General features: G+C 35.6%; 1 long non-coding RNA gene and 1 other non-coding gene across 2 annotated transcripts in view; one reads left to right on the forward strand and one right to left on the reverse strand.

Annotated features, from left to right (window-relative positions):
- Window positions 1-23,751, forward strand: part of LOC116156835 (uncharacterized) — a 35,826-nt gene that overhangs the window by 10,189 nt on the left and 1,886 nt on the right. The gene's annotated exons all lie outside the window — the stretch shown is intronic.
- TRNAP-AGG (transfer RNA proline (anticodon AGG)) lies at window positions 1,776-1,852 on the reverse strand. Its single transcript has one exon. It is a non-coding gene; the product is annotated as a tRNA-Pro (tRNA).

Below are 23,751 nucleotides of genomic sequence, written 5' to 3' on the forward strand. Positions count from 1 at the left end.
AATACACCATATCAACAGAATTAAAAGCAAAAACCAAAATGAAAAGACAACCTATGAACTGGGAGAAAATATTTGTGAATGATGTGACCATCAAGGGCTTAATTTCCAAAATACACAAATAGCTTATAAAACTCAATAACAAAAAACAAATGACCCAATCAAAAAATGGGCAGAGGACCTGAATAGACATTTCTTTAAAGACATACAGATGGCCAGCAGGCACATGAAAAGATGCTCAGAATCGCTAACTATTAGAGGAATGCAAATCAAAATGTCAATGAGGTATACCTCACACCAGTCAGAATGGCCATCATCAAAAAAAGTCTACAAATAATAAATGCTGGAGAAGGTATAGAAAAAAGGGAACCCTCCTACACTGTTGATGAGAATGTAAATTGGTATAGCCACTATGGATAACAGTATAGATGTTCCTTAAAAAACTAAAAACAGAGTTATCATATGATCCAGCAATCCCACTCCTGGGTGTATATCTGGAGAAAACTCTAATTGGAAAAGATACATGCACCCCAGTGTTCACAGTGGCACTATTTACAATATCCAAGACATGGAAGCAACCTAAGTGTCTATCAATAGATGAATAGATAAAGATGTAGTATATAGATATATATATAGATATATAGATATAGATATAGATATATACCACAGAATATTACTCAGCCATGAAAAAAGAATGAAATAATACCCTTTGCAGCAACATGAATGGACCTAGAAATTATCATATTAAGTGAAGTAAGTCAGACAGAAAGACAAATATCATATGTTATCACTTATATGTGGAAACTAGAAAAATACAAATGAACCTCTTTATAAAACAGAAATAAACTCACAGACATAGAAAACGAATTTATGGTTACCAAAGGGGAAAGGAGGGGAGGGATAAATCAGGAGTTTGGGATTTGCAGATACTAACTACTATATATAACAAAGATAAACCACAAGGACCTACTGTACAGCACAGGGAACTATACTCAATATCTTGTAATAACCTATAATGGAGAAGAATCTGGAAAAGAATACACACACACACACACACACACACACACATATATATATATATGTAAAATGGAATCACTTTTGCTATACAACTGAAACTAACACAATATTATAAGTCAACTATATGTCAATTTAAAAAGAAAGATACTAGGTTCTAAGCCCTTACAATTTGATGAGTCCAATCTCAAAAAATTACTAGGCTTGTTCAGGAGATGGTGGCAGTGAAAGTAGAGAGGAGGGAATGGATTCTACAGATGATTCTGTGATGGTATCTCTATAGAATTTGTTGCTAGAAGACTGACAGACTGCTAGAACTCTACTGTGGAGGAATAACCGTAGGGTTCTGAGTATGAAAAAAATGACCTGATCTTTCTTCATACCCAGATGTACCATATACCATTTCTTTCTGAAGATAAAGTTTAAGTATACAATTAGGGGGAAAAAAGACAAAACAGAAACAGACTCATAGCATAGAAAACAAATTATGTTTATCAAAGGGAAAGGGAGATGGAAGGATAAATTGGGAGTAGGCAATTAACAGATGCATACTATGATATATAAAATAGATAACAAGGATTTATGGTATAGCATAGGGAACTATATTCAATATCTTGTAATTATAATGGAAATGAATTGAAAAAAAATATATATATATATATGTAAAACTGAATCACTTTGCTGTACACCTGAATCTAACACAATATTGTAAATCAGTTATACTTTAATTTGTTTATTTTGGGGGGGTAATTAGGTATATTTATTGAATGGAGGTACTGGGGCTTGAACCCAGGACCTCATGCATCCTAAGCATGCACTCTACTACTGAGCTATCCCATCCCCTCTGTACTTTAATTTAAAAAAAGCAAAAACTACATGATCATCTCAATACATGCAGAAAAAGCCTTGACAAAGTCCAACACCTTTTCATGATAGAAACAAACAGGAATAGAGAGGAAATACCTCAGCCTGATAAAGAGCACCCATGAAAAGCCCACAGCCAAGAGTATACTTAAAGGTAAAAGACTGTATGATTCCCCTCAAAGTTCAGAATTAAGACAAGGAAGTCCATTCTTGCTACTTCTACTCAATATTATGCTAGAGGGTCTAGCAGGGGAATTAGGCAAGAAAAAGAAATGAAAAGAATTAAGATTGGAAAGGAAGAAGTAAAGCCATATTCACAGATGACATGATCTTATATAGAGAAAATCAAATGAAAAGCGCACACACACACACACACACACACACAATGAGAAGCAGCACTATTTACAATAGCCAAGGCAGGGAAACAACCTAAATGTCCATTGACAGATGACTGGATAAAGAAGTTGTGGTATATTTATACAATGGAATACTACTCAGTCAGAAAAAAGAATAAAATAATGCCATTTGCAGCAACATGGATAGCCCTGGAGAATGTGATTCTAAATGACGTAAGCCAGAAAGAGAAAGAAAAATACCGTAAGATATCACTCATATGTGGAATCTAAAAAAAAAAAAAAAAAAGACAAACGAACTTATATATAAAACAGAAACAGACTCACAGACATAGAAAACAAACTTATGGTTACCAGTGGGAAAGGGGGTGGGAAGAGATAAACTGGGAGTTCAAGATTTGCAGATACTAACTGGTATATATAAAATAGATAAACAAATTTATACTGTATAGCACAGGGAACTATATTTGATATCTTATAGTAGCTTACAGTGAAAAAGAATATGAAAACGAATATATGTATATTCATGTATAACTGAAGCACTATGCTGTACACCAGAAATTGATACAACACCGTAAACTGACTATACCTCAAAAAAAAATTAAAGCTGTTACACTAATACAGTTATGTTGCAGAATGCAAGATTGATATACAAGAATCAATATTTTTATACATTAGCGGTGATCTGTCAGAAAATGAAATTAAGAAACAATTCTACTTACAATGGCATCAAAAAGAATAAAATGCTTAGGAATAAATTTAATAAAAGAAGTACAAAATAAATACATAAATAGAAATAAACCCATGTGTCTATGGTCAACTGATTTTCAAAATGATTACCAAGACCATTCAGTGGGGAAAGAATAGTCTTTTCAGCAAATGATGCTGGGATAACTGGATAGTCACATGTGAAGGAATGAAGTTGGATCCTTATCTAATACCATATATAAAAATTAACTAAAAATAGATCAAAAATCTAAATTTAATAGCTAAATTTGTACAACAGAAAATAATTGAAGTAAGTCCTCTTGACCTCAAATTTGACAATAGATTCTTAGTTGTGGCACCAAAAGTATGAACCAAAATGAAAAATAGACAAATTGGGTTTCATCAAAATTAAAAACTTTTCTGCTTCAAATGACACTATTAGTAAAGTGAAAAAATAATCCACTGAATGGGAGAAAACATTTGCAAATCATATATTTGATAAGGGAATTGTATCTAGAATATATAGAAACTATCAACTCAGTATTAAAGACTGATAATCCAATTAAAAATGGACAAAGGATCTGAGTAGACATTTCTCCAAAGAAGATATACAAATGGCCAAAAGAAGCATATGTAAAACTGAATTACATTGATAGTTATTAGGGAAATGCAAATCAAAATCACCATGAGATAATACTTCACACCCACTAGGATGGTAGTAATCAAAAAGTCAGATAATAACAAATATTGGTGAGGATGCTGAGAAATCAGAACATTTTTACACTCACTGCTGGTAGGAATGTAAAATGGTGCAGTCACTTTGCAAAACAGATTGGCAGCTTTTCAAACTGTTAGAGTTTCCATATGATCTGGCAATTCCACTCCTGGGTATATAACCTAAAGAACTGAAAGCCAAAACTTGCTCACAAATATTCATAGGAGCACTGTTCACAATAGCCAAAAGGTGGGAATGACCCAAATGTACATCAACAGATAAATGGAGAAACAAAAGATGGTATATCCATGCAGTAGAATATTATTCATCCAACAAAAAAGAATGGTACATGCTACAACATAGAGAATCTTGTAAATATTTTGCTAAGCAAAAGAATCCAGACACAAAAGGCCAAATATGATTCCATTTATTGAAATAACCAGAGCTGGCAAATCCTTAAAGATGTAGAACTGATTAGTGATTCCCCAGGGCTGGGGGCAAGGGGAGAGAGAAATGAGGAATGACTGATAATGGGTACAAAATTTCCTTTCAGGATGGTAAAAATATCCAGGAACTAGATAGTGGTGATGGTTGCATAACATTGCGAATACACTAAATGTCACTAACGGTTCATTTTTTTAGTATATTTTACCACAATAACAATGATGAAAACAAAACCCATTTACCTGCCATCCAGTTTAAGAAATAAAACATTTCTAATAAAAAAATGCTAACTTGGGGAGGGTATAGCTCAGTGGTAGAGCATGTGCTTAGCATGCTCGAGGTCCTGGGTTCAATCCCAGTACCTCCATTAAAATAAATAGATAAACAAACTAATTACCCCCTCCAAATACAAAATAACAAAACAAAACCAAAAAGAAAGCAAACTGACTTCAACAATAAAAATGGATTTTTAAATGTTTTTAAACAACTGTCAAAAAAATTAATCAGCCACTCTAAGAAAGAAAGAAATGGAAAATTTCATTTGAGTCAGGTTGAGGATTACAACCTGGAAATAGCCTCTCAAAAGCTCTGAGAACTGTCCCACCTGTTAAAGGCCAAAACAGTTATGTGAGCTTTTTTGAGACAGAGAGGGCTGTACGCTAATTGGCAGTTTACACAATCCAGATCTGCAAGTACCAAGTGGTGGGTCACTGTGACCTCTTATAAGATCAAAAAGGAATGTTATCTTTTAAAGAGTTGTCTTGTAGATATTAGGAGAATGTTGCTCTTCGTGGTTGAGCAGGTATTTCTGCCGATTGAGGGAGGTTTGGTCGATGCAAAATGCAGATACACAACGCACAGGAGAGTGGAAAGAGGCCAAACATAAAGATGTTTACTTAAAATTTTTCTTGTCCTGCCATAGAATATGAATTTTATTTCACAAAACAAAAGCAAATTAGAAACTTTTCCTGCTTATAGTATGCCAAATACCAAAATACACAGTTTATTGTTGGCTGTAGTGGGTTAACGGGGAGCCAAGGTAATTTATTGAGCAATGAAGTGACGCATTCAGAACTGTGCTTTAGGAAATCCATCTGGCATCACAAGCTTCACTGGAGAGAGATGGACTGAGGCACGAGGCCTCTTAGTGGTCTTGAGCCCCTTGAGGTTCTAAATTGGGCATGGTGGGAATGGAAAGAAACATAAAAGCCTGTATTTGCCCTTCTGTCTTTTATAGATCTACTGCACCTACAACCAGACTTCTGTTACAGCAAGAGTTAGCAGACCAGACTATACATAGCAGCATCCTTCTAGATACAGGCATATCTAGAGTTTCCCCAAACAAAACATCAGGCCAGGAAATAGCAGGCAGCCTAGGACTTTTTGTTGTTGTTAAGCAAGGAGTTGACAGTGTTTGGTTTTTTTAGTCTATATCCAACTGGCCTCAGATAAGCAGCAACTGCCGTGTCCTGATCATTGTTTAGGCGAATCATACATATTTTCTCATTAGCTCACCTAATCCTCTTTACAGATTTGTGAAGTGAGTACTACTTAGGTCCAACTTATGGATGGGTAAACTGGGGTTCAGAGAGAATAAGAAATCTGTCCTTGAAGGTGAGGTGGGTTGGACTTCACACCTATCTCCAAAGCCTGTGTTCTCAAGAAGGAAAAAAAAAAAAAGTTGAAATTGAGAAGCATGGTGTTTTTGATGCTCTAATCATGTGTCTCTTCTTTCAGAAGGGTCAGGGTAAACTTAACTGGCTTTCGGGAAGTTTGAACGTATTCATTTTAGTCAGTCCTTTGGGAACTCACAAAAAGATTTCTTTATGTACATCCCTTCCAAGATTTTAAGCTGTTGCATTATCATCTCAGAAAGATAAAGCCGCAGGGCAAGGTCACACTCCTGAGGTTAGGGGTGAGAGCCCAAGGAGCTGGCCTTTTCCAGAGAGGAGGTGGGGCCTAGACGGCCAGGAGGGGGAACTGCAGGTATTTGGCTGGGAGTTACTCTATTATAGTTTTCTTGAGAATTTATTTTGAGGCCTTCCTGGGGGAAAAAAAAAAAGGATGACCTCTGCAGCTGGGAGGCAGCCAGGCCTAGGCACCAAAGCTGAAGATGAGTCTTATCTTAGCAAAAATCATCTAGGCTCATGTTACGCTTGTTGTCCATTTGCCTATTGTCATCCCTCAGCCTTTCGTAAAATCTTACTTAAATGTTTCAGCTTGACTTAATTAAGCCACAGGGAGTTAAGAGAGGAGCTCTTTCTACCTTAGACCAGAGGTTACAGAATCAAAGTTGGGGATAAAGCAGCCCAGCACTTCTCACCATTGTCCACTGGTGGTCTCCTGCCCTCCACTGTCTGCTCTGGATGAGCAGAGATGGATTTGTATTAAGGGACCCAGGGGCTCCTTATCCATTTACCATAGCACAATGTTTTCCAAACTGCAGGTCAGACCCATTAGTAGGTCATGGAATCAATTTAGTGAGTGTCAGTCAACACTTGTTTTTAAATGAAATGGAATACAACTAGAATGTACTTAGTTTAACTATTGTTTTATGAGTTTCTGTTTCAGTTTTTTAAAAATATAAAATGGTGTGTGTGTGTTGGGCCATCATGTAAAATGTAATTCTTCCTGTGCATTATGATCAGAAAAGTTTGAATACCACTGCTACAAGTAGATGTCTTAATGGAATCAATTAGAGTAAGTCAAGGGGGAAAAAAATGGGTCCTTACATTTTGTTGTATTTTTCTTTCACTTTAGGATTTGTACCCTCAGAGGTTTTTCCCTTTAACACATATAGAAAATAACCTTCCTTTAAAAAATTGGTTTGGGTGCTTTCATTCAGGAATTTTGCACTGTTTAATAGCTTGCAACTCTGTCAACACTTTTGTTTGGCCTGCCAGGAATGAAAAAGCAAATCTGCTAGTGAATTTGGGTGCCTGGAAATAGTGATCTTTGGTAGGACTTGAACTTCTTGAACTTCTTTACTTCTTTTAAGAATGAAAGTTATAGACCCTTTCTGGTTGCGTCTGTGGCACAGTTCACCCAGGCCTGCTTGTGGACAGGGACACTGTGACTCTTCACTTGTCACCCCTGGATTGCTTGGTCTTTGCAGTCTTCATTGTGATGCTAGATAAGTGTCATTGTATAATTTAAATACCTGTCTTCCCAGGATCTAGACAGGTCACAGTGTCCCCTCTCACATCCCCTGCTCCCTTTAGTTCAATAATATTTATACCATTAATTCTAAACCTTAATCACACTGATTTACATGTGATTAAACTGTTTCACATGTGTGTGCTACCATTACTGTTAATTCATTTCTCTCCCAGGCAGTTTTCACCACTTTATAAGTTTGGTTTACAAGTTTATCGGATTTCTGTTTCCTTCCAAACCATCACAGGAGGTCAGTAGTACCTCGGTTATGATTCATAGCTTGGGTGAAGAAAAATATTCTTTACCAAAACGATGTGCAAAAAAGATTAAGTAATATATCTCTAGTGGTATCTGTCAATAATTATAACTTATAATAACTTACAGACAATATAAGGGGAAACTGAGGAAATCCCAACAAAAGCAAAATATCAGTATAAATAGTGGCTCTGACATCAGTCCAGTCCAGATGACCAATCATGGTTATTCTATTCCCTTGTCAGTCATTGGATCCAGATTAGGCGTGTGACCACTTGTGCCAGTGTTCTTAGAAATACTTCCTCACTCCTAAGAGTGGTCTTCTTTCTCAAGATATTGGCTTGTCTGGGTTATGATGCCCCAAATTTTTGCTGTCATCTTTCCCTTGCCTGAGGACGAAACTGTTGTCTGAAGGATGACAGATTAAAGGATAAAAAAGTCTTGGATCATTTGTGTTATTGTAATGCAATGGCATCTATCAACCTTGCCCTACCTCTGAACTTTCTTGTTGTATGACACAATATATTTCCTTATTGTTTGAATATTATTCACAGTGTGAATGGGTTTTATTAATTATTTGCAGCAAACCATTCTAATGATCTACTGAATGTCAGTGCCACTTGGTAACACTGATTTTCCCTGGATGCTGGTAAAATGCTTTATTCGACTCATCCTGATTTTCTAGCAAAGTTAGAGAATCCTCTGGGGAATATATTATACATGGCTCCAAAATTTTAGAAATTCCCCCAGGTACCCAGCTCTCAATGTCTTGTCAGGATTAGTTTATGTCAAAAACTGCTCTTCTCTTCCTTTCAGCCTGGTACTCCACTGACCTCCACTGCAAACTCAGGCCAGGTTTGAGAATTTAATTCTTTCCTTAACAGGAAGCATTTAAAAGTTCCCAGGTATTAAGATGCCATGCACTCTTTGTGCCATTATCTATTACTTAAACTCTGCTTAAGTTCTGAACTCTTTTGATGGACTGCTTGACTAGGGTTCTGGCTCCATATGGCCTTTCTTCTTGCCTGTTACTGACACACATTGAAGAGCTTACTTCCAAGTTTACCTTTACCAGCTCCCCTGTTGTTTAAATCTCCCTGCCTCCCTGAATTCCATACTCATTCCTTCTCTGACTTCCAGGGTCTTCAAGGTTCTTTAAAGCATGGTAAAATATATTTACAAGATGAAAATGAATAGCCCAAAGTACATTGGAGAAGTCTTTTAGCAGGAGTGACTACAATAGTGAATCGTAGTTTCTTATGCTCATTTTCCTTCTTAAGGAGAATTTATAAGCTGTTACCTTTGTATGCTCTGCGTGAACTATTGTAAAAGTTTCAGATGTGTATTAAATTTAGTTTTGTTAACTACCAAAGATTCCAAAGAGAGAGGAGAAATTAATCAGAAAAGTTTATTTCAAGAGCAACTTTTGTTAATTAAATATTATTAGTGATGATTCAGTATATCAAGTTAATAACTTCTGTGATACAGCTATATGTCATTTATAGGCACCAACCCATTAACTTGAGTAATCAATTCTGATTTTGCTTCAGTTCCACTTAGTCAGGTTTAGTGATAAGCCAAGACTTTTCTCTGGCTTGTGTTTATAAAATAGTTTCTTGAAATCTGCTTTATGTGCCTGTACACATGTGAAAAGAAGTCAAAATATGTTACAGAGCCTTTTTTCTTATATATTAACCATGTGAAATTTAATTTCCTACCCATCAAAATATTCTTCCTTTTAATTAATTATCAATTAGGTTCTCTTATACTTTTCATAATGCACTCTTGAATTACTTTCCCACCTGCTATACAATTCTATGAAACTATTCATTATGTGTTAGGAAAACATTATTCTGGATCCAGATCTCCAAAGACTTTTTAAAAAAGCAATTTGTCATTGCTTTTTATTTTAAAAAAATTTTGTGCTTCAAATGACACTATCAAGAAAGTAAAAAGACATCCCAAAGAATGGGAGAAAATTTTTGTAAATCATAAATCTGATAAGGGATTTGTATCCAGAATATATAAAGAATTCTTACACTTAAAGACAAATAACCCAATTAAAATGGGCAAAGGATTCACATAGACATTTCTCTAAAGAAGATGCACAAATGACCAATAAGCATGTGAAAATACACTCAACATTAGTCATCATTAGGGAAATACAAATCAAAACCACAATGAGATACCACGTCACACCTACTAGAATAAATGGTTATAATAAAAGAGATAGACAATAGCAAGTGTTGGTGAAGATTTTGAGAAATCAGAATCCTAATATATTGCTGACAGTATTGTAAAATGGTGCAGCCATTTGGGAAATCAGATTGACAGTTCCTCGAATTATTAGATGAGTTATTATATGAGCTAGTAATTCTACTTCTAGGTATGTATCCAAGAGAACCAAAAACGTGTCCACACAAAACTTGTCCACAAGTGTTCCTAGCAGCATTATTCATAAGAGCAAAAAAGTGGGAACAAACATATGCCTGTCAACTAATGAATGGATAAACTAAATGTGGTATTTCCACACATTGGAATATTACTGGGTCATGTTAGAGACTGAATCTTTGTGTCCACCCCTCGCAAACTGATAGGTTGAAGCCCTTATCCTCAGTGTGACAGTCTTAGGAAGTGGGGCCTTTGAGAGGTAATTAGATTTAGATGAAGTTGTGAGAGTAGAGCCCCCATGATGGGAGTAGTGTCCTTATAAGAAAACGAACAGACACTAGAGCATGCTCTCTCCACTAAAGCTGGCTGATTGCAAGCCCAGGAAGAGGGCCTTCACCAAAAAGTAAATCTGCCAGCATCCTGATCTTGGACTTCACAGCTTCCAAAACTATGAAAATTAAGTGTCTGTTGTTTAAGGAACCCAGTCTATGGTATTTTGTTATGACACTCTGAGGTGACTAAGACAGGTTGCGAAATGGATGAAGTATTGATACAGGCTGCACATGGATGAACCTTGAAAACACTATGTTAAGTGAAAAAAGCCAGACACAAAAGGCCACAAGCTGTATGACATTTCCAGAACAGGTAAATTCACTGAGTTAAAAAATAGATTCGTGTTTGCCAGGTGTGTGGGGAGACAGAGAAACAAGAAGTAACTGCTAATGAATATGGGATTTCTTTTAGGGGGTGATAAAAAGGTTCTCAAATTAGGTAATGATGATGGTCCATAACTCTGAGTATACTAAAATTACTGAATTGTATGATATGTGAATTATGTCTCAGTAAAAAAGCAATTCAATGGGGAGGGTATAGCTCAGTGGTAGAGTGCATGCCTAGCATGCGTGAGGTCCTAGGTTCAATCCCCAGTACTGCCATTAAAAAAATTAATAAATAACTATACTTCAATAAAAAAAAGAATGTAAATTAGAGAAATAAATAAACCTAATTACCTCCCCTGCAAAAAAAAATTTTTTCAAAAAAAAGCAATTCAATTTTCTATTCAGGTTCTGTTATTGTACTGTAACAAAATTTTAATTCTAGAAGTAAGTTTAGAATCAAAGCAAGAAGTATATAGAAAAATATGACTAACAACAGCGATGAATCATATCCAGATTCACATTTTACACTCTTAAATATTTTCCCCATGATTTACACACTTATTTGTTTTTTCCTTACTGTTCTCTGCATTGAAACAACAAGTTAGCTACCTCTGGAGATCTCTCTAAATGTCCTTGAGGTGGTGATGGGTGCAATTAAAATAATAGCATATTTATTGCCACTGACTAGGGGTGGAGTCACAATTAGCACTCATATTTAATTTGTGCCAGCCAATTTGTTTCCAGCCTGTCAAAGAGATTTCAAAAGGAACAAAGTGTAAGTTGTCCAGAGAATTCAGTCTCTGTCTCTTTTTTTAAGTAAGACTTTTTAAAAGGGAGACATTTAGGTTCCAATTAAATTTTTCATTTATTAAATTTGTCACCATTCCTTATTAAGTGTAGATGAGAGTCCCATAGATAATGAATCATGGAAGAAGGTCAAATGAATTTATGAAAAGATGCTCAACCTTACCAAAAATTAAGGAAGTATACATTAATATAATAAAGAGAAGTTATATTCTGATTATAATTTTAAATATGTATACCTTCTGATGCTGCAATTCCATTTCAAAGAATCTATCTTAGAGAAATATTTTCACAAGTGTGTGAAGATGTGATCATAAGAATAGTCACTGAAAGTTTACTCATTATGATAAAAATTAAAAACAACCCATTAATCCATTAAAGGGGCAACAGAAAACCGTGTAATATTCCAAGATTCCTCATTAGATGAAAAAAGAAAGTGGTTTAAATAATGTGTATTGGATGAATAATGCAATTGCATTTCTCTAAAATTAATATTTATATGATTTTATATAATCTGAGTACATAATAGATGCTCAGTAAATATTCAGGTTAGGTTAGAATTAATTAATATGTGGGTTAAAATATGCATTTAAAACCTAGAGGTTTGTGCAAAAAACCATCAGATTTCTCCTAGGAGTGATTATAGTTAACTTTTATTTTCTGAAATATACATTTCTGAAATATTTGAACTTCTCGTTTAGATTATACATTTTATAATCCAAACGATGACATTTAAAAAAAATGAATGATTTTAGGGCAGTGAAAATACTCTTATCTGGTATTATAATGATAGATTTATGTCATTATACTTTTGTCCAAACCCATAGAATGTACAAAACCAGGATTGAACCCTAAGGTAAACTGCAGGCTTTAGGTGATTATGTGTTAATGTAGGTTCATCTGTGGTAAAAATGTAGCATTCTAGTGGATGGTATTGATAATAGGAGTGGCTATGCATGTGCAGGGTGAGGGGTATATTATTTTATTACAAACCTGAAACTGCTCTAAAAAACAACTATCTTTAAAAAAAATGAATGAAAATTCCCAAGTATAGCTGTGGACCAGCGCCCAGATGCACACTTCATTTGCCTATGCTTCCCTTCTCTACTTTGAAATTGAAATTATCAGAAAAGAGACTGGGAACAGTAGGAAATTCACTGAATCAGAAACTTTGAAGTCTGAAAGAAACTTTGGTCCAGCCACTTCCTTTCACAGACCAGTAACCAAGATATAGAGAAATCAATAACTGGTGTAAGGTCACACCATAGAGGCACCACCATGTCAGGAGTCCAGGTCATCTGACTCTTAATAAAATAATTCTTCCTGTTGAAGAAAAAGATACAAATTTGAAAGCTCTTTATTTCTCCCACTTATCAAAAACTTACATGATTTGATTTTGATTGGATTTCTGAATCAAACCAGTGATTCCTAACTTGAAATGCATTCCCTTAATTTACAGTACACAGCTGTACTATGCTACTAAAAATAGCCATTCAAAAGATGTTTATTTCATATTTTGCAAAACCAGTACAACACGCTTACAACATTTAAAGATGTCATTTTATTCATATTTATTTTTAGGTGCTCTTTTCTCTGTAAAGGGAAAAGGAATTATTTAGAAACTGAAGGAGACAAGATTATAACATGAAATATATTTTTTAACTGCTTATTTTTTAAATGTAATGAAATATGCTGTCTCTTTAGTCTAAAAATTAATTGTATAATTTTTTTTCTTTGTATGTTCTCTTTATACACTAAAACCCTTTAATTAGAAAGCAAATGAGAAGAACAAAATCTCTAAGTGGGGATTATATGTAATGTTAATTTTATTTTAACTGGTTTAGAAAAATAAGATTTTTTATCATAAATAACAGTGGCTTTAAGTAACTCAAAGAAATAGAAAGTAGAATAGACATGAACTCCTGTTTAGTTCTTGCAAGGCTTGGGTATTCAGACATTGAAAAGGCCCGTGGAAACCAACGCAGATATAATAGTTTATTTATAGTCATCCTGTATTAATTTAATAAAGAATGTTTATCAAGTTTTATAAGAACTCTGAGGCTTAATAAGACAAGACATTACACTTACTCACAATACTACTTTAAACCCCCTAGCCCTCAGGAAATACCACAGGAGTTACTGAAAGTAAATTGATGGACATCTGAAAAATGTGTCTTCAAAGCCTCCCTCTTCTCTAACAGGGATTTAAATTATAGTATATAGGGGGTAACTTTTAAAAATATGTTAGAGACAAATTAAATGTCAGAGATAATTCCTGTCCTTAAGGTCAAAAGATTAAGTGCAAAATCAATGGCTTTGTAAAACAAACAAACAGAAACTTTGTGTTTTAATTGACTAGACGTTTAACATGAACCATTGGCATGAAACCATTATGCAATCTTAGGCTGCATTTGTAAAGAGATGGGTGTTCACAACTGAAATAGGCAGTCTTAGTGCCTCCTGCTCCTGATGTTCAATGTGTATGTATAATCCTGTGGGCTGGACCAAGTGACTCAATTCTAACAAGCAGGGTATGGCAGAAGTGATGGGATGCTCCCTCTGAGATTGTATTATAAAGAAGAGCAAGGAATTTGTCAGTTCTGTTCATTAAGTATCCCCCATGTCTAGAGAATTGGCTGATACGTTTCCAATAACCAATAAATACCTGTGGAATTTTTTTAAAAGAAAAGAAAGAAGGAAAGAAACTGATCCTCTCCCTCCCTCTCTCTCTCCCTCTCCCCTCTTCCCTACAATCACTTGCCCTGGAGTGAGCAAACTTTCATGATGCATCATGATGTAAGCAGTCCTACAGAGAGACCTATGTGATGTAATGAGGAACTGAGGCCCTCTATCCAATATCCCAGGAGAAAGCTGAGCTTGCTAACAACTACATGAGTGAGTTTACAAGAGATCCTTCAGCCCTAGTTGAGTATTGAGATGACTACAGCCCCAGTCAATGAGAGAATTTGAGCCAGAATCACTCAGGTAAACCCTGTCCAAATTTCCTGGCCCACAGAATTGTGAGTTAATAAATGTTTGTTGCTGTTTAAAACTGTTGAATTTGGGGGTATTGCTTATGCAGAAATGGGTAACTAATTCAAGGACAATGAAGTGCTAGTAATGTGGAACTCAGTACCCAGATCACATCTAGAACATTTATATTCTTTAGTTCTGGGTGCTACCCAGCATGTTGATAATCTGGAGTATATCCAGGGAAGGGCTATAAGGATTGTGAAGGAGCTAGAAACCACGTTATACAAGGAATCTTTGAGTGAACTAGGGCATCAGGGTGGGGAAAAAAAGTAAATTGAGGGAGGAATTTGATAGCTACCCTCATATATCGCAAGATCCTGTGGAAGAGCTACTAGAATTCTGGAACTTAAGATCTGAAAGAGGTATTCATGGTCCAACCTCCTCATTTTACAGATCAGATGGTGTAATGAAGCTCAGAGTGGTCATGATTCTGACCTAACATCACATGGCAAGTTACTCGCCGACCTGAGAATATAACTCAATGTCTGAGTCAAAGGCAGTTGTGCTTTTTGTTGTTCCAGGGATTTATGAATAGAGGATATAGGAAGGGCAACTTTAACAACTTGTGAGAAAGAATTTTCTAGCAGTTAGAGCTCTTTAACAATGCAGTGGACTGCTGTGTGGTGTAGTGAGTTCTCTGATACTGGAAATGGTTAAAATAAATGGCCGGGGTACCTGCTTAAACATCAGGTAGAGTTGGATTACTTCCAAACTTCCAGTCAACTCTAACATATGATTCCATATTCATTTTAAGGTTAAAAAGAATGTAAAACAAACCAATATTTACCATGGCAATAAAAAAGAATTCTAGAATCTTAAAAGCAAAACAAAACTCACTTTATAGAAATAAACAATACATTTCCATTAAAGAATACCAGAATAAAATGTAGGCACAATAATCACTGTCAAAACAAGAGTAGAGCTCTGAAAACAAAAAATTTTACCTTTCGAGAAATAAAAACGGAAGAGAAGAGCATATATTTTTAGATTTGGATTATTTGTTGAAATGGAAATGGACATGGCTGTGAAATAGACCCTGTGAAGTGGGGTGAAGAACATATTCTTGTCCTTTTAGCATTATAATGAACAGGTTTTGGAGTTACCAGTGTAGGACAGTGGGTAATCATTGTAGAAATTCTGTGTATAATTTTCTCTAAAGATAATTAAAAATCAGAAGACAGATAGGCTAAGAGATAATCCCTACAATTAAAGTGCTATGCAGACAGTACCAGCATGTACCACCAGCACTTTAACACCCACAATGAGACAACAAAGACTTAAGCAGCTCAACTGGAGCAAAGATTGCAAATTGCACTTAGCAATTATGTAAGAAGTGCCTTTTTTTAAAGAACAATTGTGAATGTTTTTTTCATTTACCAGATCCTCAGGAATAAAAAAAAAAAAAGGTCACACTCTAATTCAGGTTGCTTTTTAGGTATAATTATCTTTCACCATAAAACACTTTGCTAACTAAGGAAGCATTCTTTAGAAATAAATTTACAGCATTTATAAACCCAGAGGCTCATATTCATGATAAAATGTGGCCTTCCCCACCTCAGTAATGGCAACTGAATTCTTCCAGTAGCTCACTTTAGAATTATCTTCGACTGATTTCTTTTTTCATATTCCCCACCTAAAACCTATCAGCTCTATCTTTAAAGTATATTCAGAGCCCTGACCACTTCTTACCACTTGACCCTGGTCAAAGTCGTCATCATCTTTTCCCTGGATTCCTCTAACTGGCCTTTGTACTTTGGCTTTTCCCCTGCCTTCAGCCTATTCTGAATTGCAGCAGCCAGAGCAACTCTTAAAAAGAAATGCCAGCTTCTCGTTTTTTTCTATTTCTTTAATTTTTTATTTATATGAGATGATGGATGTTCACTGAACTTACTGTGAACATTATACAACATTTCATGATGTATGTATGTATGTAAGTCAAATAAGTATGCTATACATGTTAAGTGTATACAAGTGCTGTATTATATCTCAATATCTCAATAAAACTGGAAGAGATTGTATCTCAATTAAACTAGAAGAAAAGTAAATTTAAATAAATAAATAAAAACCAAAAAAAAAAAGAAATAATGATTTTGTATTAATAAAGTAATGTAGTTAATTATATTAAAATAAGGCATTCATGTGTTCAACAACAACAAAAATGCCAACCATGTCCACGCTCCGGTTTCCATCACACTCCTTACTGTGGCTGACAAGGCCATCCATGATCTGGCCCCTTATTTTTCTGATCTCATCTACAACAGTCTTCACTCATTCCAATTTAGTCACACTGGCCTTCTGGTTCTGCAAACATACCAGCCATACTCCCATCTCAGGGTTTTTTACTTGGCCATTCTCTCTGCTTAAAATGCTCTTCTTCCAGAGAGCCTCAGGTCTTACATCCTTATCACCTAACTGCTCACATACCACTTTCGCAGCGACGTCTTTCTTATGAACAGCATTTAAAATTGCAGTTGTCATGACATACACATTCTTGCCTGCTATGTTTTCCTCTACATTTCTTCTTACCTTATTTCATGTCATCTTATGTACGTATATTTTTTATTGTCAGTCCCCCCATTAGAATAAAAGCTCTGAGGTCAAAGATTTCTGTTTTATCCACTGTACCTGGTACAGTGTTGTACTAATAATACTGTACCTAGTATAGAACCTGGCACACACAGTAGATACTAAATAAAATTTTGTTTAATTAAGAAATTAATTAGTAATATCTCACTTTTTATAGTAAGGACTTATATATGGAAAATACTTAGGCTATTGATACCTAGAACAAATTACTTATTTTTAGTTTTGGATTCACAATTGCTTGCAAATGTGGTACATTTTAGAAAATGCAGATATAATTAGCAATTTTCAGGTAGAGGGTAAATTGCAGTTTTAATGAGCCATGAGTTAGAAAATCCCTGGACATAGATAAAAGTAGATACTTGACTGAGGCAATGTGTCCAGAGGAAATATAAAATTGTCTTAACCTAGGCTTATACTTAGTCAAGCTAGAAAAATATTTATGTGTTTTATGAACCTTCATAAAATTCCTTTAGCTGATTGATCTAAGCAATGATTCAGGGATTAAATATAAAACAAACCAAAATCCAAAACAGGGACATCAAGATACCACTATATTTTATTAGCTAGTCTCAAAGCAGAGCTAAGCAGATTCACTTAAGATTGCCACAATTGATTTAATAAGTAAATCTGAATTCTGTATATACTTCAGTGTTTTAAGAAGGATAAATAGTACCTGAGATTGGTAAATTAGGGGCAACATTAGATCTTCTGATTTTTAATACACTTTAAATAAATTACCTAGTTAAATATTATTATTAATATATGTATTAATATATGATGTTTGTTTATCAAAGCTGCTTATAGAATTATCATAAACATTGAGAAAATATACCTAATTTTTTATGTCTATGATATAACCAAGTATATTGCCAGTCAGGGGCTTATTTGAGAGGAAATTGCTCTCTGCTTTCTACATAGTAGTAATATTATATCATTTGTTTCCTTTTGAATGGAACATTCCATGAGTTTAGGAGAGATGAGGGGTTTTTTTCCTAAATGTTTTTATTTGAAATAAATAATACACCAAGAGAGATGAAGTTTTATAAACATTTTGATTAAGATCTGAAATCAAAGTTGGTAATAAAATAGAAGCATCTTTTAATAAAATGCAGTTAGATAATTTTTATTAAAATGCCTATTTCACTTATATGGAATGGTGTATAAATATACACATAGTTTTAAGTAATCAGAATAAGTTTGTGTACCCACCACCTGGGTGAAGAAACCGCATTACTAGTACCAGTGCTCTGTGTGCTCCTCTCTGTCACATCTCACTCTTTCTCCTCAGAGAAAATGATTATTTTGATTTTGTGTCCACCATTCATTTGCTTTCCTAAAGCCCCACCATTCTTATACCTGTCCCTAAAGAATATATTATTTAATTTTGAAAACTAGAGTAGCAAGCACAAACCTAGTTATATAAGGAAAATGTAATATTGTCATCATTTGTTGAAGGCTATCAGAAAAAATAGGCTGAACAGAGTTTCTGGGTCATAGTCTGGCTTCAGTTCCTCTAAGTGTTTACAAGAGACTTCCTCTGTCTGTAGTAACTCCTGGGAAGCAGAAAGCTTAATATAATGCACCTATCTGACACGAATGTGGTGTGGGCCAGATACTGGTCACACAGCTGAAGTTTGGCCAGACAGCGAGGGCTGCTCTGTAGTTTCTACTTTTAACTGTGTGGTCTACTTCTAGTTCTTAGGAGTAAGTCAAACCAGAATCCTTCTGGGGTGGAAAGACTGTCCTTAGATGAAGAGGAGAGTAGAGCTTCATCAATACAGGAGAGATATCCAAACGCAGATGAGAATCTGGGTCAGGCTCACACAGGAATCCTCGGCTGAAGAAGGGTATAATGGCCGAGGACTGGTGAAGACAAGTGTTTCCTGTGTCTGATTCTTGAGTCATACTGCCCTACCTGACGGCTTACCCCCCATGTGTGGGGCACAGCTATCATCTGGGATTCCCTCTCTTGCTCCCTGGGTTCCAGGTCTTCCTCTTTCTTGGTTTATTCTCCCATATTGGTGAAGCATATCCTCCAGTAGCATCTTAAGAAAAGAAAAGTCAGGGGGAGGGTACAGCTTAGTGGTAGCGCATGTGCTTAGCATGCACAAGGTCTTGGTTTCCATTCCCAGTACCTCCATTAAAATAAATAATTACAATAAATAAAAATCTAATTACCCTCCCCCCCAAAAAAGACTGATTAAAAAAAAGAGTTAAGTAGGGAATAAATTGAGATCTTGAAAATGTCTAAAAATATCTCTGTTCAATCCTCATTCTTGATTAATAATTTCTGAGGATAGGATTCTAGGTTGAAGATCATTTTGCACAGATTTTGAACGTATTTTTCTTGCTTCTTGAAAGCCTCTCTTCTTGCTTCCAGTGCTGCTGTGGAGGAGTCCAAAGTTGTTGTGTTTGTTTATCCTTTGTGTGTAACCAACATATTTACCTTTTTTCCTGAAAGCGAGTGCAATCGTTTCTGTGTCCAGGTGTTCTGAAATTTCACACATGACTTGTTATGAATCTTATCTTCATCTGTTTCCCTCAGCACTTCATGGGTTCTTTTCATCTGGAAACATAAGTCCTTACATTCTGGTAGTTTTTCTTTAATAATTTTAATGATTTTCTATGTTCTATTTTTTCTGTTTCTGCAGTTTTATTATCTTTTTTCTCCTATTTCCCATCTCTCTCTCTTTCTGTTCTACTTTCAGGGATGCTTTCTTCAACTTTATCTTCTAACCCATCTTTTAAGATTTTTTTTCCCTCTTCTATCAAGCTTTTATTTCCCAAGGACTCTTTTTTGTTCCCTGAGAATTTCTTTTCCGTGGCATCCTGTTCTTGTTTCATGGATGCTATATTTTTTTAATTAGCTCTAAAGACATTAATGACTTTCTTCTTTTAATGTTTTCATCTCCCTAAATAGTCTTTAATTCCTCCAGATCACTTTTTTTCTGCTTCTTTTGTCTGTATCTTTCACATTAGGAGATTCTCACAGTGACTGGTAATCCCTGATTATGTAACCTACGATTAAGCATGAGAGACTAAAAAACTCATTGAATTGCTGAATATGGGATTTAGCAACTATACGTCACTGTAGGGTGACTAAGGTGGCAAGTTTAACTCTTGGGTTAGATTCACCTGGAAAGAGATGCCCAGTCTCTGGCTAGGTGGATAAGTGCCTGGTTGCTAGCATTCTGGGCACTGATTAAGGGAAGAGGGGTGAGGGTCTCTACTGTAAGCATATAATATGCATAAAATTAATAAGTTCACCTGTTGGGGTACAAAACCTATCCCCTCAACTGTGCCAGGCACTTTCCTGATCTAAAGACCTCAAGTTTTATTTTCTTCAGAGGAATAAATGTCTGATCTATCACCTGGCTTGAGGAAGAGCAGTTGCTCCCACTGAAGAGGGGAGGTCAAACTGTTTTACCCTAGTCTTCCTAACTACAATTTTCAGAAGTTCTTGCTGTTGCCACTTCCAATTTTTTTTTTTTTGAAGATCCTGTAGAATAAATTGAGTTAGATTTCAGTTTTCCTACTGATGTCTTGGGATTCAGGTTTCTTGTGTCTAAGTCAGTTACCATTGGTGTATTTTGTTTTCAGCTTCCAAATTTTTGATGCTCCTGTCTGTTTTTTCCTGTACTTCTTCAATTGTGGTGGTATTTGGGAAGGAGTGAAATAAATGCTTCTGTTTGATCTTCTACCCTAACTCAGAAATGGAGGAAATATTTTCTTAATTTATTTACAAGGTTATACTTTGCTTTCGACCTGATCTAAATCTTTGCCTCTTTCATGCTATAGATGAGAACTTTGGGGATTTGTCTTTTAGAACCATCACTTAACATGAAATATGTGTGAGGTTTGACTGACACCACTTGCTAAATTTCTTTACCTCTTTTAACAACTCAAAGTTACTATTCCTTGGGATGGAAACTAGCTGTAGAGGAAGGTGGTGAAGCAGTCATTCTTGGCTACTTTGGTATATCAGGAGTTGAGTCTTTTTCTCTAGCAGAACTTTCTTCATGAAAAACTTACCTTTTATGTGTGCCATTTTTTCTGGGCTATAGTTACCTCTGGATGACATGAGTGATAATGAATTCATAGATCAAATTAACAGAGTGACTTACAGTTAAAATGTTTGCATGCTAAGAAAACCTTTAGTGACTTTATTCCATTGTTGACTTTTTAGGGTGGCAGAGCACTGATGGGGAGATGATTTTGGTCACACCACTTACGTGACTATCTGAGCATACTCAGGATGTGTTAGGATTCAGTAAAATGTTCCCGTTTGTTAACATATCCCCAAATTTCACAAAGACAAAACTGAAACTGTTTTTTCTTTATTATATATTTATCCGTATATTATATCTAAATTGTTTAAACAATCATTAGTAAATTTCCTCTTATTGAATGACATATAGAGAAACAGTCCCAAATGCTTTTGTCATCCCTCACCACATGACAATTCAATATTTTTAAAAAGTGAAAGTGATTAATTTTACAGAGTGGGGGCTTTTGGGCTCTGTAAGAAACAGTAACTGAAATGCTTATTGAAACTCTACATTTAGAGGCAAAGACAAATGCCTCTGCAAGGTGGCTTCTAAATATACATGGGGCGCATAGTTATTAGTGACTATCTGAGCAAGCTCAGTTCTGAAGCTAATGAGGGAAAAGGGCAAGGAGCTGTTAAGTAGAAATGTGTGCATTTCGCATTTGGATTTTTATGTGTCTATTTCTGGATCCCTCAGGAAGGAAGCATTGTGAGGTAGGGCACTTTTTATACTCAGCACATTCTAGAAATTGAAAAACAAATACCTTGCTTTCTTTGACCTATTGCTACCATAAAATTTTATCCCTCTCAAGAACAAATCTTTTAAGTTTAATATAATAAAAGTTTTCATTAAAAATTTCCCCTGATTATGTTTATTTTTGACTAAGTTTTTTTCATCCTGTAAGATGAAGTATTAGTCTAAAAAAAACTAGTAAATTAAGTATTATTATTTTTAACTTACTTGAGCCTAAGGACAAATATGATTATATAAAAGTACACTTACCTGTGTGTTCCAGTTGTATGTGTATTGATAATTAACAGTCAAAACTAAATACAGATTTCTGTCCCAGTATTTTATAAATAAAAACTTCCTATAATAATCAAGGAGACCGATATTCAAGTTAATCCAAAGAATAGAAAAGTTGAAAATGTAAAAGAATTTTTAATTATCTACAAAATTGGTCTTATTTACACTTTTGTACATTATTTTGATGTTCAAAGACATTTATAGAAAACCATCAATAAAAGAAAGTGTGTGTCAGGTGCCAAACACAAATCTGAGTTAGACAAGTAGTCAATTAACAAATACTTCTAATTTGTATGAGATAGGTGCTTTTCCAGGCACTGGGAATTCAGCAGGATCAAGTTGGAGGCCATGACCTCCAGGAAATTCCCTTTCAGTGAAGGAAGGCAGAATTCTTAGGAATTTCATTAATCAGGAAGCCATTTATTGAGTACTTGTATTGTCAAGTTCAGTGTGTGCCCTGGCGGGTGCCAAGATTAAAGATAAGGTCCTTACTTTCAGGGAGTTCACTTCTTTACATTGGAGTCAGAAACAAGATGATAGTCTAGAGACATGACTGGACCTTTGAAAATCTCCAGATCCTCTAATTCTGCTCTAATTTGTGATTTCATCAAACTCTTCATCTGTAAAGTGGGGATGATATGACTTCATTTATAGCTTTGTTATGCACATTAAACAACATCATGTAGCAGTGTGGTCCCTGGGCGGGCAGGCTCCTGACTGGCTCAGCAACTCCTCAGCAGCAGCAATCCTATTTCATGCCTCAACAGATTGACAAATTACTACATGTCCTGGAGATTCAGGGCCACTTGTGATATTTAAAACCTCAAGTGTTAAATTGTGCAGTGCTAGGTCCAAGTGGAAAGTATTATGTTTGGGGTTAAAAACAGATTTTGTTATTAATCCATTAATAATAAGATCTAGCACTGGGTGTAATTGATACGGGAAAAATGAATGTGGGAAAAGAAGATGACTGTGTCCCAGGTCTCAGCTGGGTCCCTTGGATGTGCCCCACCAAGTGTGGGTCCTTGGCTTGGTGCAGGAAAGAATTCAGCAGCAGGCCACAGTTGAGTAAAGGTAGATTTATTCAGAGGGATACACACTCCATAGAGCGCAGGCTGTCTCAGAAGGCAAGAGAAAGGCCATGAGGTGTGGGGTTTGGCGCTCAGTTTAAAGTAAAATTAGATACACACTTTAGACAGAATGTGGCCCATCTCATTCAGAAAGGAGAGCAGCCACAAGGTGTGGGGTTTGTTAGTTTTTATGGGCTTGGTAACTTCGTATGCTAATAAGCAGGAGGATTATTCCAACTACTTTGGGGAAGGGGCTGGGATTCCCAGGAACTGGGCCACCACCCACTTTTTCACCTTTTATGGTCAGCCTCAGAACTGTCATGGTGCCTGTGGGAGTGCCATTTTCCATGTTAATATGTCACGAGTGTATAATAAAGCTCCAAGTCTACTGGAAGTCAAATCTCCTGCCATCTTGGGCCTCAAGGCCTGTTGGGAGTTGAATTTTCGGCAACCTTGGTGTTAACTGCTGGGTTATTTCTTGAATGTTTGTGCCCTGCCCTCTTTTTTCCTGTCTCATAATAACTGTAATTTCACAGTAGCAATGAGGGCAAATAATGTTTTGAGATACCTGCAGTAACTGGAATGTATTGTGAAAATATCTGATTTCTATTGTTTGTAAAGTAACAG

Source organism: Camelus dromedarius, chromosome 1, assembly GCF_036321535.1.
Source record: "Camelus dromedarius isolate mCamDro1 chromosome 1, mCamDro1.pat, whole genome shotgun sequence".
In the NCBI taxonomy this organism is placed as follows: Eukaryota; Metazoa; Chordata; class Mammalia; order Artiodactyla; family Camelidae; genus Camelus; species Camelus dromedarius.